We start from the raw sequence: 20,691 nt of genomic DNA on the forward strand, positions 1-20,691 counted from the left end.
GACCTTTTTGGGAAAACAGCTTGGACCCTGGGGGATCTTAGCTGAGTCTGCGCTTAGCAAGGAGGGATGGAACTGCGCTAAGGCAAAAAGCAGCATAGAAGTGCCCAAACCACAGACTTTATTTATTTATTTTATTTATTTATTTTTTATTTTTTTATTTTATTTTATTTTTATTTTTATTTTCTTCTTCTTCTTCTTTTTTTTTTTTCCTTTTCTTTGCTTTGGTTTTGGGTTGGGTTTTTATTTATTTATTTATTTAGTTTGTGGCCTTCTAGCTAGGCAGGCCTGGTGGGCTTCGGAGCTCGCCATGCCTCTGGCTCTGGTGCCTGCAGGACCCTGAGCAGTCACCCCTAGCATCAGCGATCTGCGGGCATGCGGTCACCATCTTGGGGCCCACAGCCTAGCCGCTGCAGAGCCATAGGATGCTGAGCGACTCCCTGGGTGGCTCCCGCCCCTGGTCCCTGTATAGGGGGCCCGCCCTTGTGTAAACACTGAGTACTTCTCCAGATGTGAGAGTGTGGAGCCTGGTCCCTGGGGACATTGGGCCAGGGCAGACTTTTGCCCATGGGAGCTGCAGCAGCTGGGGCGCTGAGTGAACGAGGGCACCGCCCACTCCCCGTAGCCAGTGTCTTTCCTGCAGAAAGAGACAGAAACCACCCATATAGAGGAAGAACTAAAGGAAAAAAAAAAAACAAAACAAAAACAGAGAGAATTTCTGCCTGCAACTAGTGTGGATCCTGCCTGCTTACTGAAAGACCACAACACAGAGACTTAACTTGCCAAAGAGGTCTTCGGTCACTCCAATCCTCTAGGGCTGGACCCACCAGAAGCAGCCCCCCAACTAAAGTAGAAAAAACTCTAAACAATACACAACAGTCTCCCCCTCTTGACAAAGGAAGCAACATAACTAGATTGCTTCACAGCCTAAGAACAGAGTACAAAAGGTGCTGTTAACCAGACTAGAACTGTAAGAAAAGATCTAACGATAGATCTACATGGGAAGAGCCCAGCAAAAAAACATGGGAAGCACAAAGAATCAAACGGAAATCTCCCCCCCCCAAAGAGAAATACCAGCTCTCAACCAATTGACACAAACCAGACTCAAAATACCAACATGTTACAGGAAGAATTTCAATTATGGATTATAAACAAGTTGAATAATATACAAGAAATAATGGATAACCAACACAAAGAAACCACAAAAAAAAAAAAAAATACAGGATTTGGAAGAAAAATTCACTAAAGAAATTGAAATATGGAAGAAAAACCAACTGAACTCCTAGAAATGAAGAAATTATTCAGAGAGCTACAAAACACTGTGGAAAGTCTCAAGAGCAGGGTAGATCAAACAGAGGAAAGAATCTCAGAGATTGAAGATAACTCTTTCCAATTAAATAAGTCAGTCACAGAGATAGAACAAAGAAATAAGAGAAATGATCAGAGTCTTCAAGAAATGTGGGATTATGTGAAGAAACCTAACGTGAGAGTTATTGGCATTCCTGAGGGCGAAGAAGATAATAAGCAAGAGTTGGATAAGCTATTTGAAGACATAATTGAGGAAAATTTCCCAGGCCTTGCTAAAACTCTAGATACAGGTTCAAGAAGCTCAAAGGACCCCTGGGAGATTCATAGCAAATAAGAAAACACCACGCCACGTAGTCATCAGACTGACCAAAATATCCACTAAAGAGTCCCTTCTTCGAGCTGTAAGGAGAAAGAAACAAGTAACATACAAAGGAAAGCCCATTAGAATTATGCCAGATTTCTCAACTGAAACCTTACAAGCATGAAGAGGTTGGGGCCCCATTCTCACTCTTCTGAAACAGAATAATGCCCAGCCTAGAATCTTGTACCCAGCTAAGCTAAGTTTTCTACATGAAGGAGAAATTAAGACAGTCTCAGAAAAACAAGGACTGAGGGAATTCACCAAGACAAGACCAGCCCTCCAAGAAGTACTCAAAAGAGAATTGCACACAGACCAGCACAAGAAAGACCCATGAATGTAAAACTACTCAAGAGCTAAAGATCAAATTCCAGCTACCACAATGGCTCAAGAGTGAAAACATAGCAATGAAGTTTTACCCAACAAGATGAACAGAAATCTGTCCCACTTATCAGTTCTCTCAATAAATGTGAATGGCTTGAATTCACCACTCAAGAGACATAGACTGGCCTCATAGATAAAAAAGACACAAACCAACTATCTGCTGTCTTCAGGAAACTCACCTAACCTGCAAAGGTGCATTTAAACTGAAAATAAAAGGATGGAAATCGATATTTCAAGCAAACAGTAGCCAAAAGAAAGCTGGTGTGGCAGTTTTAATTTCCAATAACTTAGTTTTTAAACCAACAAAAGTAATAAAGACAAAGATGGTTACTATATACTGGTGAAAGGCACAATTCAACAAGAAGACATAACTATACTTAATATATATGCACCCAACTTAGATGCACCCAGATTCATAAAGCAAATCCTACTTGATCTGAGCCAAATGATAGATAACAATACTGTAATAGCTGGAGACGTTAACACCCCATTGACAGTACAGGACAGATCCTCCAAACAGAAGATAAACAAAGAAATAATGGACTTAAATAGAATGCTAGAACAAATGGGCCTGACTGACATCTACAGGACATTCTACCCAAAAACCACTGAATATACTTTCTTCTCATCAGCTCATGGGACATTCTCTAAGATTGACCATATCCTAGGACATAAAGCATGTCTTAAAAAATTAAAAAAAATAGAAATTATACCATGCATCTTCTCAGATCACAGCAGAATAAAAGTAATAATGAACCCTAACAGAAATTCTCATTCCTACTCAAAGTCATGGAAGCTAAACAACCTTCTCCTGAACAATTATTCTATAAAGGAAGAAATCAAGACAGAAATCAAAAGATTCTTTGAATTAAATGACAGAGGAGACACAACTTATCAAAATCTGTGGGACACAGCTAAAGCAGTCCTGAGAGGAAAATTCATATCCATAAATGCCTATATCAAAAAGACAGAAAACTTACAAATAGACAACCTAATGAATAGACTCAAAGAGCTGGAGAAAGAAGAATAGACCGACCCCAAACCCAGCAGAAGGCGAGAAATTACTAAGATCAAATCAGAATTAAATGAAAAGGACAACAAAGAAACCATAAGAAATTAATAAAACAAAATTAATAAAACAAATTAATGAAACAAATTAATAAAACAAAAAGTTGGTTCTTTGAAAAGATCAACAAAATAGACACACCTCTGGCTAGACTAATCAAGAGCAGAAAAGAAAAATCTCTAATAACCTCCATTAGGAACATGAAAGGAGAAATCACAACCAATGCCACAGAGATACATGATATCATCTATGAATTCTACAAGAATATTTATGCACGCAAACTGGAGAATGTGGAGGAAATGGACAAATCTTTAGAAACACATAGCCTTCCCAGGCTCAACCAGGAAGAAATAGAGTTCCTGAATAGACCATTATCAAGAACTGAAATCCAAACAGCAACAAAAAACCTACCCAAAAAGAAAAGCCCTGGTCCAGATGGGTTCACACCCGAATTTTACCACACATACAAAGAAGAACTGGTGCCCATCCTACATAAACTATTCTCCAATATCGGGAAGGATGGAATTCTCCCCAACATGTTTTACCAAGCCAACATAACATTGATACCAAAACCAGGAAAGGATGCAACAAAAATAGAGAACCACAGACCAATTTCTCTTATGAATATAGATGCAAAAATTCTCAATAAAATCCTAGCAAATCGAATCCAAGTGCTTATCAAAAAAATAATCCATCACGACCAAGTGGGCTTCATCCCAGAGATGCAGGGGTGGTTCAACATACGTAAATATATAAATGTAATTCACCACATAAATGGAAGCAAAAGCAAAAACCATATGATCCTCTCAATAGATGCAGAAAAAGCATTTGACAAAATTCAACACCCTTTTATGATAAGAACGCTTAACAAAATAGGCATAGATGGAACCTACCTAAAAATGATACAAGCCATATATGACAAACCCACAGCCAACATCATACTGAATGGGGAAAAATTGAAAGCATTCCCACTTAGAACTGGAACCAGACAGGGCTGCCCACTGTCCCCATTACTTTTCAACATAGTATTGGAAGTCCTTGCGAGAGCTATCAGGCAAGAGAGCAGAATCAAGGGAGTTCAAATAGGGAAAGAAGAGATCAAACTCTCACCCTTTGCTGATGATATGATGTTATATCTGGAAAACCCCCAGGATTCAACCAAGAGACTCCTGGAATTGATTAACGAATACAGCAAGTCTCAGGCTACAAAATTAATATACACAAATCAGAGGCATTTATATATGCCAATAACAGTCAATCGGAGAACCAAATTAAAGACTCAATACTCTTCAAAATAGCAACAAAGAAAATAAAATATCTAGGAATATATTTAACTAAAGAGGTAAAGGACCTCTATAGGGAAAACTATGAAACACTGAGAAAAGAAATAGCAGAACTTGCAAATAGGTGGAAAACCATACCATGCTCATGGATTGGAAGAATCAACATTGTTAAAATGTCTATACTACCCAAAGTGATCTAAAGATTCAATGCATTCCCTATTAAATTACCAACATCATTTTTCACAGATGTAGAGAAAATAATTATACACTTTGTATGGAATCAGAGAAGACCCCGTATAGCAAAAGCAATTTTAAGCAATAAAAACAAAATGAGAGGTATTAACTTGCCAAACTTCAAACTATACTACAAGGCTGTGGTTCTTAAAACTGCCTGGTTTTGGCACAAGTGCAGGGACACAGACCAGTGGAACACAACGGAAAATCCAAATATAAAACCATCCTTATATAGAAACCTAATCTTTGTCAGAGCAGGCAAAAACATACTCTGGGGACAAGAATCCCTATTCAATAAATGGTGCTGGGAAAATTGGATGGCTATCCATGTAGAAGACTGAAACAGGACCCACAGCTTTCACCTCTCACAAAAATCAAATCACGGTGCATAACAGACTTAAACTTTAGGTGTGAAACGATTAGAATTCTAGAAGAAAATGTAGGAAAGACTCTTACAGACATTGGCCTAAGCAAAGAATTTTTGAAGAAGACCCCTAAGGCAATCACAACAACAACAAAAATAAATTAATGGGACCTGATTAAATTAAAAAGCTTCTGCACAGCCAAAGAATCAGTCACGAGAGTAAACAGACCACCTACAGAATGGGAAAAAATTTTCACATACTACACATCAGATAAAGGACTGATAACAAAAATCTATTTAGAACTCAGGAAAATCAGCAAGAAAAAATCAAATAACTCTATCAAAAAGTGGGCAAATGACATGAATAGAAATTTTCAAAAGAGGATATAAGAATGGCTAATAAACATATGAAAAAATGCTCAACATCCCTAATCATCAGGGAAATGCAAATCAAAACCACAATGAGATATCACTTAACTCCAGTGAGAATGGCCTTTATCAAAAAGTCCCAAAATAACACGTTGGTGTGGATGTGGAGAGACAGGAACACTCATACACTGCTGGTGGGACTGCAAACTAGTGCAACCCCTGTGGAAAGCATTATGGAGATATCTTAAACAGATTCAAGTGGACCTACCATTTGATCCAGCAATCCCATTATTGGGCATATACCCAAAGGAACAAAGGTCATTCTATAACAAAGACACATGTACCCGAATGTTTATAGCAGCACAATTCACAATAGCAAAGATGTGGAAATATCCCAAATGCCCATCAATTCATGAATGGATTAGTAAACTGTGGTATATGTATACCATGGAGCATTACTCAGCTATAAGAAATAACGGAGATACGACATCTCTATGGTTCTCCTGGAGAGAGTTGGAACCCATTATATTAAGTGAAGTATCCCAAGAATGGAAAAACAAGCATCACATGTACTCACTGGAAAATTGGTTTCCCTGATCATCACCTAAATTCACATTTGGGAATGATACCAATCGGATATCAGACTGAGGTTGGGGGTGGGGGAGGTGATGGGTGTATGCCTACATGATGAGTGCGTTGCGCACCATCTGGGGAATGGTGACGCTTGAAGGTGCTGACTGGGGGGGGGATGCGAGGAGGGGATGGGTATATACCTACATGATGAATGCCATGTGCACTGTTTGGGGAACGGACACGCCTGGAGCTTTGACTTGGGGGGACAGGTGGTACATGGGCAACGCATGTAACCTGAACTTTTGTATCCCCCATAATAAGCTGAAAAAAAAAACAAAAAAAACCAAAAAAAAAACAAAAACAAAACAAAAAAAACCCTTAGCTTGGTATTTAACAAGTAGGCAGAAAACCAGAAATAATACAAATTACCCAAACAGAACCATAAACAAACCTGGCATAAACAACTTGGCATTTGCAGAACATTCCATGATGACAACAAGCATTTTTCTCAAGTTAACATGGAGATTTCACCAAGACAGACATATTTTAATTATAAAACAACCTTGCATCTTTAAAAGAAAAAGAAGATACAAAATGAATTCTCAGGCCAGAACGAAATTAAACTAGAAATCAATAAGAGAAATAAAACTAGAAAATCCTCAAATATTAGGAAATTAAACAACTTCTAAATAACCCATTGGTCAAAGAGGAAGTCTCAAGGCAAATTAAAAAATATATTTAACTTTATGAAAATTAATCTACTACATTCAGAATTAGAGGATGCAGCTAAAGCCATCTCCGTAGGGGAATAAGTCTGGCATTAGATGTTTTATTTTTCTTTGTATTAGGAAAAAAGAAAAGTCTCAAATCAGCAACCTAAACTTCTAGCTTAAGAAACTAATAAAAGAAGAGCAAGTTAAACCAAAGCAAACAGAATGAAGAAAATAATTAAAATGAAAGTTAAAATTTAAAAAAATGAAAATAGAAAAATAATAAAGAAGAACTATGAAAGCAAAAATTGCCTCTTTCAAAAAACCCTTAATGCCTATCATTTTTTTATCTTTTAGATTATCAATATTTTCATGATTAAATGTGTTTTAAAAGTATAATGTGTAGCTGCTTTATATAGAGTGGTAAAAGGCAGTTTCTCTAAGGATCTGCTACCTGTGGTGAGCTCTGGATCGTAGGAAGAACCATCCATTCAAATATCTGTAGGAAAAATGTCCCTGGTTGAGTGACTGGCAAATGTAAAGATCTGGAAAAGTTATGAGCTTAACTCTAACATCTGCATAAAACAAACTCGCTAGCATAAATTGCATATTGGTGCTGTTTTGTTTTCTTTTTTAATTAGTACACTTTATTTTTAGAACAGTTTTAGGTCCACAGAATAATTTAGTTGAGAGTACAGAGAATGCCTATATATTCCCTACTTCCACACGTGTACAACCTCCCCCACTGTCAATATTCCACATAACAGTGCTATTGTTAGAATCAATGAACCTACCTTGACGTATCATAGTAACCTGAAGTTGATAGTTTACATTAGGGTTCACTCTTGGTGCTGCACATCCTATGGGTTTGGACAAATGTATTAATATAATGATATGTATCCAGCATTATGGTATCATACAGAGTGTTTTCACTGCCCTAAAACTCCTCTGTGTTCCACCCGTTCATCCCTCCTTCCCTCCCACAGCCCTTGCCAACAACTTACCTCTTTATTGTCTCAGTAATTTGGCCTTTCGCAGAAAGTCATGTATCCTTTTCAGATTGACTTCTTTTACTTAGTCAACTGAGAGTTTCTTTTCATGGATTAATAGCTCATTTCTTTTCAGCACTGAATAATATTCCATTGTCTGTGTGTACCACCCAGAGTTTATTTATCCACTCACATATGCAGGGTAACTTGATTGCTTCAAAGTTTTGGAGATTATGAATAAAGCTGCTACACACATCTGTGTGCAGGTTTTTATGTGGACCTCAACTTTTGACTCTTTTGGGTAAATAATCAAGGAGCATGATTGCTAGATCATAAGAAAAGAGTATGTTTAATGTTCTAGGAAACTGCTAGACTATCTTCCAAAGTGTCTGTATCATTTTGCATTCCAACCAGCATTGAATGGGAATTATTGTTATTTGGCATCCTTACTGGCATTTGGTGTTGTCAGTGTTTTGGAATTTGGCCATTCTAATGGGTGTGTAGTTTTATCTCATTATTGTTTTAACTGCAGTCCTCTAAATATATATAAAGTTGAACATCTTTTCATGTTCTTAATTGCCATCTGTATATCTTCTGTCAGATGTCTGTTCAGATCTCTGGGTTTTTAATATGCTGATTAAGTATCTTTAATGAATGTGGTATTTACATTTTATTTTGAAAAATGGGCAAAATGTATTTAAAAAATAAATTCTAATCCAAAAGTTTTGGCACCTCCAGTTCTCACACTCTAGGATTCTAAGACATTGGATGGGTACATAGAAGCAGGTTTTCTTGACATGTCTATAGTATAGTCAAATTTGACAGAATCAATCTATTCTAAAAAGCAAAAGGAACTCAAGGTGATCTATCTGTAAAGTGTGTGAACAGTTAGCCCTCCAGATAGTCTGGTTATCAATTTGAGGGACAAAACTACTCTAATAAGAAAAGCATTCACAGTACTATCCTCAATCAGCTTTTGCTGCAGTTGCTCTTCAAGTCATTGTCCTCGTTTTTTACCATGGAGCCCAAAAGAATTATTCTATAAATAAGGTGGAAAGTTCTGCTGGTGAAAAATAGACAGAGAGATGGCACACTTATTTCTGTGGTATGTCTGCACCCTACAAATTGGGGAATTGAACATATCTATGTTCAAACAAGGAGTTTGCCCTACATTTCTATTCTCTCTCTTCTGTTCTCCAAAATTAAATTGGAATAGACTTTTTAAAAGGTAATGGTTGTGCAGATCAATATTTTACTGATTTTAATCAATTGTGCCCTTCTTTGACAAAAGCCCATTGAAAGGAAAAAATAACTCAATCTTCTATAATCACTGCAGTTAAGAAATTGGATAGTCATTAATATACAGCCCTTGGGGGATTTTTTAGTGTTGCATTAATATTTTTCTCAAGCTAACCATACAGTAATGCACAGTGAAAGAGTGACATACATCTCCAGTGAAGTATGAAACCTCAAACATGCTGTCTGGGAAAAACTCCTTTAGTGATTCCAACATGTGTCTAATCACATATGTCTGTGGTTTTCTGTTAAAAATTTGATTGATTGATTCTTTTCTTTTGGAATCACATGATAACTTCTCGGGAATAAAATCTTCCTGATTACTTGACTATCTACTTTTGCCTGTTTGAATTGGAAGTACAAATCATAGGGATTGTGTAACTGTGATTTGGGGTAGGACTTTGGCAAGGACTTTGTACCTGCTCTTCTTGAGTTAATACAGTATGGCATTCTGGTTATTTTTGGCCTCATAACAAATTGCTCCAAAACTTAATGGATTGAAATAACTATTTTCTATTTCTTATACTTCGAGGGGTCATAAATCTGGAGAGTTCCTGAGCCTATCGTCAACTGAATGCTTGACTGGGCTGTAAGTGAGTCACGTTCAAGTGAAAAAGAAATTGCCCCCATTTCACAAAGGGAGGGGAACATCAAAGATTAAAGTAATCTTTATCATATCACATACACTGTTCTTTAAATGGCAATTTGGGGATGCAGTATTGATCAATTTAGCTGGAGAATTATCAATGTACCATCCCTGTATCTTGTAATAGCATGTTAAAAATATGTTCTATGGCAACTTTTTCCTAGCTCCCATGTTCACTTTATATACTTTAAAATGAATATACTTTTTTTCTAAACTATAATGCTTATTGTGGAAAATCCAAACAACACAGAAAAATATGGATAGAAAATACATACTGTCTAATTATCTAGTGATAGTCATATTTTGCTGTGTTAGCATAAACATTCCCATTCATATAATTTTGTTAAATGATGTTTTTATTTAATAGAGTTAAACAGTATTTCATGTCATTAAAATTGTTTTACATTATTTACATACTTTAAATATTTATATTTTTAAAACTTGCATTGTCTTGCAAATTTCTTAAACAGTGTACAAAATAAAATTTAGCCTCACTATCCTTAAGATTCATATTGATTGTTGATATGGCAATGATGTTGGTATGGTTGAAATGCAGATAGGGATGTGGGAAACATATGATTGAATAAATCAGCCTGTCACAGAAATGATACTGACCATCGTCCAAGTTCAAGTCCAACATTTTTAGTCCGTTACAAGAGAATCTGAAAAACAATTTTTTTGTTTTGTTTTTATAACTTATATGGCAAAAGAACCTATCTAATCTGATAGGTTTAAAATATTTAAAATAATATTGTGTGTATCAATACTTTCTACTGCAAAAGTATTAATATGCAATTACGGGTTACTGCTGGAGACTCCCACTGGTAGTACATGTACTATATTAGTTTTCTAAAATACTAGAACCTAAATTCCGAAAAAAAATGAAGCCTTGAAGTTTTCTCAAAAGGTAATAGTAGCATTTAACATCTATTGAACTGGTGTCAGACACTGTTGTAAGCCATTACTATGCATTCTGTTCATTTTATCCCATAAAGAAATAAATATATGGGGGTGTACCTACATGATGAGTGTGATGCGCACTGTCTGGGGAATGGGCATGCTTGGAGCTCTGACTCGGGGAGATAGGCGGTACATGGGCAACATATGTAACCTGAACTTTTGTACCCCCATAATAAGCTGAAATAAAAAAAAAAGAAGTAAATATGGATGATTATTCATCTCTCTGATGAGGACACAAAGTCCAAAAGAGATTAAATAGTAACTATCAAGTGGGAGATCTGCTATTCATTTGACCCCGCAAGCCTTTGTGTTTATCTTTTATATTATTTTGCTTGAGTTATTCATTGGTAGATACCTTCCAAACTGCACTGAACTCTCTTCAGCAGGGCAAAATGATGCTGTTAGCACTTCTCCCTTTTCTCCTCTCCCCATTCTGAGTGTTTTCTAAATTGCTATAAATTCAAAGAATTCTGTGATAGAGTTCAGAGACTACCTGGCCTGCCCTCCTTACATGGTGTAATCTCAGTTTCTTTGCTGTTTTTCTTTTCCTCAGTTGTCAATTTATTAACTTCTAACCTCTCTTACTTCTGTTCTCTGCTATGGACATTGCCTAATTTTGTCTTCTTTATTGTGTTTGTTGGTTTAATATAAATATGACAAACCACCTTAAAGTAAAATGTTGCATCCAAAAAGAAATTCAAATGGGAATTCATAAGGCTTTTCAAATAACGTGAGTCTGTTCACAGGGATTCTTGAAGACAGAACAAATGAGAAAGTGTGTCATGTAGCTCACAGAAGATATTTCTAAAAAAAATATTTTTCTTCTGTAATTGTATTTTCATAGCAATTGCTTATCTTCTTTTGTTTCCTTCTTCACCTCCCTTTGCTTACAGTCGTCTGCCTCCACCTCTTTGCTGGCTTCCCAAATCCCTGTGTATCTTATTCCCTCTTTGCGCATTCTGAACCTACCATTTTCTTTTCCAGGGAGCTCCTTGTTATTTTTTATATAAAGCAATTCACCCCTTCTTTCAAACATTTTTTTTTTCTTAGAAGGTAGGAATGGGTGTTGGGACAAGTTTGCTCAAATGTCTTTGTTTCAAAGATGCATGTTTCTCCTATGATATTGTCTGTGCATTTTAGTTTATGAAACAACCAGAATGGATACCCACTTGTAGGCAATAGAAACATTCAAGCACCAGTAAATTTCATGATGGTTTATTTTTTCTCCAAAATATATTGCTTTGATATTTTATTAGATCTCTACTGTTCAGCAAAAATGTTCTTTGCCTGTTTTATATTAATATGTAATTATTCTTGTTCTGCTATGATTATAGTGTCATTGAGGATAAAAAGGAGAATTGAGTTATGAACTGGGATAAGAAAAAATCTGACTTATAGAGAGGGATGTGATCATTTCTGAATCTTTCCTGTCTCATTGAACCACTGTCATCATTGTCCTTTTTGGAATTTCCATCATCCCTTTCCAAGAGTGGGTGCTCAGCAAATATTTGAACAGACACCACAGAATGAATAGCTCTCTAGTAAAAGATCATGGGCTTATGAGATTTGTTTGCTAGTCAGCTTATAATCCTTTCCTACTACTGTTCATTCACAATTTTACTAATTTTCCTGTTTTTTAAACCATTTTAAGCTTAAAGGGCAAGCAGCATTTTGTGATGGGCATCCCCAAAACTATAGTTCATATAGGACAGACTGATTGACATAGTCTTATTTCTGAATATGATGCTTATATCAGTGGAAATCTGCTGAAATCCACATTCCCAACTGTCTGACATATCGTTGGCCACAAAGTAATCTACCCAGGAGATCCACTCAACCATTTCTGGAACACTAAAACAAGAGACAATAAAATGTCTATCAAGATCTGAGTTTGGCTATCATTTAATACTCTTTTTTCCCATTTTCCTAAAAACAAAAGCAGCAAGGCAGCATGGTCCTTGACTTTTATTAACTAACATTCAAAAAATTAGGCTTAATTTGTACAGAGATCTTGGAATAAGATGGGGGTAGAATAAGGCCAATTTATTTACTGTGCAGAACACCATTTTGAAGGAGGGACAAGATTATATGAGGTTTTTTTTTTTTCTTTCTAAATCATCTACTTTATAGTCAATATATTCCTCTCGGATCCACAATACACTTCCAATTATTTTGAGAATAACATTTTGTCCTAATATCTAAAAGCATTTTCCTTCATTGAGGACCAACTGCATAATATATAGATCCCAGTGCAAAATGAAAATTCAGGTCCTCTTGTTTAAAAAAGCAGGTAAAAATGCCATTAAAGGCACTCAAATCTACAGCTTTTTCTTTCCTTCTGTGGTCTCTTTCTCTCATCTTGTCATGGTTATTCATTATTTAAAGTCTTTTTAAGTAAAGAATAATTAAAATTTTAAATTATTAGCATGACTTTTAACCATTCATCTTTATATTGTGCAGTGCCAGTTTTAAATGCAAATATAGAATCATTTAACTTATAGGTGGAATCATCAAAATTACACAATCCCTATTTTCTAGTTCATAGATGCATATGTATTTCATTCTTAACAGAAGAATAGAATAAAAACTGCATAGAGTTAACTCATCTGTTCTTCACGTCATAGGCACACATTCTACCAACACTATCTTTGGCTTAAAAATAAGTAAGGAAGAACAGAAAGGAAAAGAAACTCTGTATTACCCTATACTTTCCTTTCCTTGTGTGTCATCATTTCTGCATAAGCAGTTACTGATACATGGAAATAAAGTAGGAAAACACATGGCAAGATTGCTTAGCTGCTCATGTTTCTTAGAATGCTGTTGCCTTCTTTCTATCTTCAAAGCATGTTCTGGTTTGACCACACACAGGCCCTCTCGTCCCATCAGACCTCACTCACAAAGCACAAGTGCAAAGATAAAACAGCTAACAATTTCGAGAGGACAACCACAGAGCGTTAAATCCAAAAGTGAGGCCCCTCTGAGTAAGACTGGCCAGTTTGTACACACATGAAGTCACCCCTGCCTATGTTTCAGTTGTGTTTTCTGGAATAATTCCAACCCAAGCATAGACAGGGGGAGAAAGAAAGAAAACAACCGAACCCAAGTTTAGGTATCCTGTCAGGATTTTTAAATAATCTGAACACATGAGTCCACTATTGGAGATAATTTCACATTCAACCAAACCCTATTTTGGGGAAAATCTGTTCTATCCTGGAAAATAGTAAATAAATTGAAAGAGCTACTTGGAAAATACATGGTATATAAACAGATGTTGCTTAAATGGGAAGCTTAAAGAAATCATCAGAAAAATAATCATCGTAGCTTAGAAACATCCATGACTATTTCTAAGTCATAAACTCAAATTCAGACGATGTTTAAATAATTTTATTTTTTCTCTTCACTATTAAATTCCTAATCCCTAAAAAATAATAATCATGCACCATAAATTCTGAATTACAAAGCTCCTCCTACCCTAGATGTAAATTATGTTTTCTTTAAGAAGTTTCACTTACTCAATGAGGGAAGGTGGCAGGGAAAATGTTAGAGTTATATGTGTCTAGCCCATACACCTGCTTATTTTGGGTGTCTCTGAGACATAATTCTGAAGACAGAAGTAATCCAGAAATGGATTTGTACCTTTTACACATCATTAACTTACATTTTCCCTGCATGTCAGGCAGGGCAAAGATTAATGATTCAGGAATTCTCTGCCTCACTGATTCTCTTTCCCACCTGGGGTTTCTATATTTATTTTCACCTTCTACCTTTGACCATAGAATTTGACTCAGGGAAGTATGTATGACAATGAGTCTTAATATTATCCTCCTGTAATGCTCTCTCTATGCACAATCCTAAGGGGGCATTGTGGCTATACTAAAATCAAATGGCATATAACACAACCACTCCAATAAATTTGAGAGATTTTTGTTCTTTGGAGATATACTGGCTCATTTTGGAGAATTTCTTTTGCCTATGAAATTAAAGCTAGTGAAATGCAGATGCCTAAATAATTCAGCCTTAAATTTCAAGCATTCAGGCAATTTTTGCATAGTTCACTTCAGGGGAAGCCAGTTTTCTTAGCTTACTGAAAATGATAAACTATTCTGAATAACTTGACTTCAATTTTTTTTAAACATTGATGTCTACTTATTCAGTTTTTCTTTTATTTCTTTCAACATAGTGTTTTTCAGAGTAAAAAGCTTCCACTCAATTTGTTAAATTTACTCCTAAATATTTCTTTTTGATACTATTATGAATAGAATTGTTTTCTTAACGTCACTTTCAGATTGATGATTGCTAGTATATAAAAGTACAATTGAATTTTGTATCTTGTGACCTTGCTGAACTCCCTTATTAGTTCTAGCAGGCATTAGTGAATTCTTTACAAACTTTTATATTCAAGTTTATGTCATCTGAACTAAAAGATAATTCTATTACATTGGTGCAAAAGTAATTGTGGTTTTCGATCATTAATTTTAAATCATTATGACTAGACTCAAACACAACCTTATTAATCAAAATAGGAACCATTACAATCAACACATTTTTGCCAATGAGAAATAAGTTTGTTTATTCTTGTAGTACAAAAATCCATGCTTCGGGATTCAGTGAACTCTTGGAAAGCATTTTCTGCATCTGGCTGGTTGTGGAAGCGTTTTCCCTGCAAAAAGTTGTCGAGATGCTTGAAGAAGTGGTAGTCAGTTGGCAAGACGTCAGGTGAATATGGTAGATGAGACAAAACTTCATAGCCCAATTTATTCAACTTTTGAAGCACTGGTTGTACGATGTGCAATGTTATAGAGAGGAATTGAGCCCTTTCTGGTGACCAATGTCAGTTGCAGACGCTACAGTTTTTGGTGCATCTCATCGATTTGCTGAGCAGACTTCTCAGATGCAATGGTTTCGCTGGGATTCAGAAAGCTGTAGTGGATCAGACCAGCAGCAGACCACCACACAGTGACCATGACCTTTTTTTGGTGCAAGTTGGGCTTTGTGAGTGCTTTGGGGCTTCTTCTCAGTCCAACCACTGAGCTAGTCATTGCTGGTTGTTATAGAAAATCCACTTTTCGTGCAGGTCACGGTCTGGTCAAGAAATGGTTCGTTGTTCATCAACTTCTTGTGTAGCTGTAAGAGGATCAGCTTCAATGATTGTTCTTAATTGGTCTTTGTCAACTTCTGATGGCCAGCCACCGTGCTCCTCATCTTCAAGACTCTCATCTCCTTGGCCAAACTTCTCGAACCTCCACTGCACTGTACGTTCGTTAGCAGTTCCTGGGTCAAATGCATTGTTGATGTTGTGAGTTGTCTCCACTGCTTTACAACCCATTTTGAACTTGAATAAGAAAATCGCTCAGATTTGCTCTAACCTCCTTTCCATAGTCTAAAATAAATATAAAATAAACAGTAATAATTCATTATCAAAAGAACATAAGTAAGAAGTGCACATTAAAATGATGTATAACATAACCACATTTATTTAAGAATATATTCTAATATCAAACAGCAAATGTCAACAATGCTAGAACCGCAATTACTTTTGCACCTACCTACCTCCTTTTTTTTTTTTTTTTTTTTTTTTTCCCAGTATGGAGGATTTTGTTTAGTTTTCTCACACAGTTCCTCTGGATAACTCCAATTTCTCCTCACCAGTATTTGTGGTCACAGGTTGAGAACTGATCAAAGAATGCCTACCTGGCAATCACCTGCAGCTAGAGACAATTGGCCTAAGGGACAGTTCATGCTTCACTCCTGACTACTTGTCTCAATCAACAAGAAACGAGATAAAGAAATATATAGGCTCTATATTTCTGTTTAGTCTTTCTGCTAAGTGATAATTTAATCTTAGGACTTAGAAGTTTATCTTAGAAAAAGTTTTGTAACTATTTGCTCACATAGATAGGGTTAATTAAGGGATCTCTAGGAGCTTTTGGGGAGACTTAAAACCTAAATGAACTATCTGTTATTAAGTAAATCTGTTACCACTGGGAAATAATTGCTGCGCCAAGAAATACTGATGCGTGACTTCACTCAGGGCTTCACAGCTCAGGGGAATGCTGGAGTACTCCCTGACTCCCCCATTTTTTAAACTATACTTTTGTCTCTGTGTCTCTTTATTATTTCTCTACTCTCTATTTTCTATTATTTCCACATCCCTTGTGATGACCCTGCCAAGGGATCCGATTTTGCTGGGAGTGTAGCTAACTCTCAGTACATTTATGTGTCTTATTTTGAGAAATGCCTATTCGGATCCTTTGCTCATTTTTTAATCAGATTATTTGATTTCTTCCTATTGAGTTGTTGACACTCCTAATATATTCTAATTATTAATCCCTTGTTGGGTGGGTAGTTTGCAATTACTTTCTGCCATTCTTTGGGTTGTTTCTTTACTTTGTTGACTGTTTCCTTTATGTGCCAAAGCTTTTTAGTTTGATGCAATCCCATTTGTCCAATTTTGCTTGTGCTTTGGGGGTATCACACAAGAAGTTCTTGCCCAGACCAATGTCCTGAAGTGTTTCCCCAAAGTTTTCTTTTAGTAAATTCATAATTTCAGGACTTAGATTTAAGTTTTTAATCCATTTTGATTTGATTTTTGTATATGGTGAGAGATAGGGGTCTATTTTCATTCTTCTGCATACAGATATTCAGTCTTCCCAGCACTATTTATTGAAGAGACTGTCCTCTCCCCATTGTATGTTCTTGGCAACTTTGTCAAAGATAAGTTGGCAACTTTGTCAAAGATAAGTTGACTATAAATATGTGGATATATTTTTGGATTCTCTATTCTGTTCCACTGGTCTATGTGTCTCTTTTATGCTAGTATCATGCTGTTTGGGTTGATACAACTCTACAGTATAATTTGAAGTCAGGTAGCATGATTCCTCAAGTTTTTTTCTTTTTGCTCAAGATGGCTTTGGCTATTCTGGGTCTTTTGTGGTTCCATAAAATTTTAGGATTATTTTTTCCATTTCTGTGAAGAACATCAGTGGTATTTTGATGGGTATTGCATTGAATATGTAAATTGTTTGGGGTAGTATGGACATTTTAACAATATTGTTTATTCTTATCCATGGTCATGGAATATCTTTACATTTTTTGGTGTCCTTTTCAATTTCTTTCATCAGTGTTTTCTAGTTTTCATTATAGAGATCTTTCACTTCTTTGGTTAACCTTATTCCTAGGTATTTTATTTTATTTGTAGTTATTGTAAATGGAATTACTTTCTTGGTTCCTTTTTCAGATTGTTTACTGTCAGCATATAGAAATGCTAGTTTTTTGTAGGTTGATTTTGTGTGTTGCAACTTTACCAGATTTGTTTATCAGTTCTAACAGTTTGTGGGTGTGTATGTGTGTGTCTGTACTCTTTAGATTTCTCTAAATATAAGATCAGATGATCTGCAAACAAGGATAATTTGACTTCTTCCTTTCCAGTTTGCATGCTCTTTATTTCTTTTTCTTATCTGATTGCTCTAGCTAGAACTTCCAGTACTATGTGGAATAACAGTGGTGAAAATGGGCATCGTTGTCTTTTCTAGGTCTTAGAGGAAATTGTAGAGGAAATTTCGGGTCATATGTGGCCCAGACCTGGGAACGTCTCCTTGTTGTTTTGTTCCAAAAACATGCCTGTAGGCTTGCACGTGAGCCAGGGCGCCCTGACCCTGCAAACAGGAGGGGCTAGAGAGTTCAGAATGCAAACATCAGCTCTCCAGAGACAAAACTACAAGGAATAGGATGTGCTGAGTAGGGACATTGTGGGAACAGGGAAATTGCGGTGGGACAGTTGCCAAACAGGCTGTGTTAAAAATAAAGACGCTGCAACAGAAAGACACTGCAGTCTTGTACCGTCTTTGTGTGTGTGTGTCTCTTTGTCTCTGTGTTCATTCCTCGTTCCTGCATAACAGGCCACAGCAGAAATGCTTTCTGTTTTTCCCCATTCAGTGTGATACTAGCTGTGGATCTGTCATATATGGCTTTTATTGTGTTAAGTTCCTTTTATACTCAGTTTTTAAGAATTTTTATCATGAAGGGATGTTGAATTTCATCAAATGGTTTTTCAGCATCAATTGAAACGATCATATGGTTTTTGTCCTTCCTTCTGTTGACATGATGTATCACATTGATTGATTTGCATATGTTGAGCCATCCTTGCATCCCTGGGATGAATCCCACTTGATCATGATGAATAATCTTTTGAATGTGTTGTGGAATTGGGTTTGCTAGTATTTTGTTGAAGATTTTTACATCCATATTCATCAGAGATATCGGCCTATAGTTTTCTTTTTTTGTTTTCTGGTTTTGGTATCAGGATGATACAGGCCTCATAGAATGAGTTTGTGGGTCTTCCTTTCTTCTGAATTTTTTGGAATAATTTAAGGAGGATTGATAATAGTTCTTCTTTGAATGATTGGTAATGAAGTCTGAAGTGAAGACTTAAAGTACTGGGCTTTTCTGTAATGGGAGACATTTTTTTTTTGAAACTTTTTTTATTTTTTTTTTATTTCAGCTCATTATGGGGGTACAAAAGTTCAGGTTATATATATTGCCCATGCCCCCCCCATCCCCCTGAGTCTGAGCTTCAAGGATGTCCATTACCTAGACAGTGCACATCGCACTCATCATGTAGGTATGCACCCATCCCCTCCCCCCTCCCCATCCCCCCCCCCCCGAGTCAGAACTTCAAGCGTGTCCATTCCCCAGGCACTGTGCGTTGCACTCATCAAGTAGGTATACACCCATCCCTTTCCCCCAGCCCCCACCTCTGTCCGATACCCAATTGGTGTTATTCCCAAATGTGCACTCAGGGAAACCAATGGGAGACTTTTTATTACTATTTCTATCTCATTACTTGTTATTGGTTTATTCATATATTGGATTTATTTCTAGCTCAATCTTGGTAGGTTGTATGTGTCTAGTAATTTATCCATTTTTTCTATGTTTTACAATTTATTGGCATATAGTTGGTCATAGTAGTCCCTCCTAATGATCCTTTGGATTTCTGCAGTATCAGTTATAATGTCTCCTTTTCCATCTCTGATTTTATTTATTTGGGTCTTCTCTCTTTTTTTTCTTAGTAAATCTGGCTATAGGTGTGTCAATTTTTATCAATTGTTTATCTTTAAAAAAAAAAATTTTACATTTTGTTGATCTTTTGTGTTTTTCTTTTGTTACAATTTTATTTCTGCTCTGATGTTTATTATTTCTTTTACTAATTTTAAGTTTAGTATGCTCTTGTTTTTTTAGTTCTTTCAGATGCATTGTTAGGTTGTTTCTTTGAATCTTTTCTATTTTTTTGATGTAGGCACTTATTGCTATAAGCTTTCCTCTTCTTACTGCTTTTACTATATCCTATAGGTTTTGATTTGTTGTGTTTTCATTTTCATTTGTTTCAAGAAAATTTTTAAATTTTTTTCTTAATCTCTTCCATGACTCACTGGTCATTCAGGAGCATACTGTTTAATTTCCATGTGTTTGCATAGTTTCCAATGTCCTCTTTTTATTGATTTCCAGTTTTATTCCATTGTGGTCAGAGAGAACACTTGATACAATTTCAATTTTTTTTTAATTTTTAAATATATATTTTGTAGCATAACATATGATCTATCTTTGATAGATCTCTGAGCTGAGGAACACAATGTATATTCTGCAACTCTTGGATGAAATGTTCTGTAAATATCTAGTAGGTCCATTTGGTCTATGGTGCAGATTAAGTCCAATGTTTCTTAGTTGATTTTCTGCCTGGATGATCTGTACAATGCTGAAAGTGGAGTGTTGAGGTCTCCAGTGATGATTGTATTGTGGTCTATCTCTCTCTTTAGCTCTTAGAGTATTTGCTTTACATATCTTGGTGCTCCAGTGTTGGGTGCGTATATATTTAGAATTGTTTTATCCTCTTGCTTAATTGATGCTTTTATCATTATATAATGAACTTTTGTCTCTTTTTACAGTTTTATCTTGAAATCTATTTTATCAGATAGAAATATTGCTACTCCTGCTCTTTTTTTGGTTTCCATTTGCATGAAATATCTTTTTCTATCCCTTTATTTTCAATCTATGTGTGTCTTTATAGATGAAGTGGGTTTGTTACAGATGACATATAGTTGACTCTTGTTTTTTAATCCAGTCAGCCACTCTGTCTTTTGATTGAAGAGTTTAGTCCA

The sequence above is a fragment of the Eulemur rufifrons genome, chromosome 7 (genome assembly GCF_041146395.1).
Source record: "Eulemur rufifrons isolate Redbay chromosome 7, OSU_ERuf_1, whole genome shotgun sequence".
Taxonomy (NCBI): Eukaryota; Metazoa; Chordata; class Mammalia; order Primates; family Lemuridae; genus Eulemur; species Eulemur rufifrons.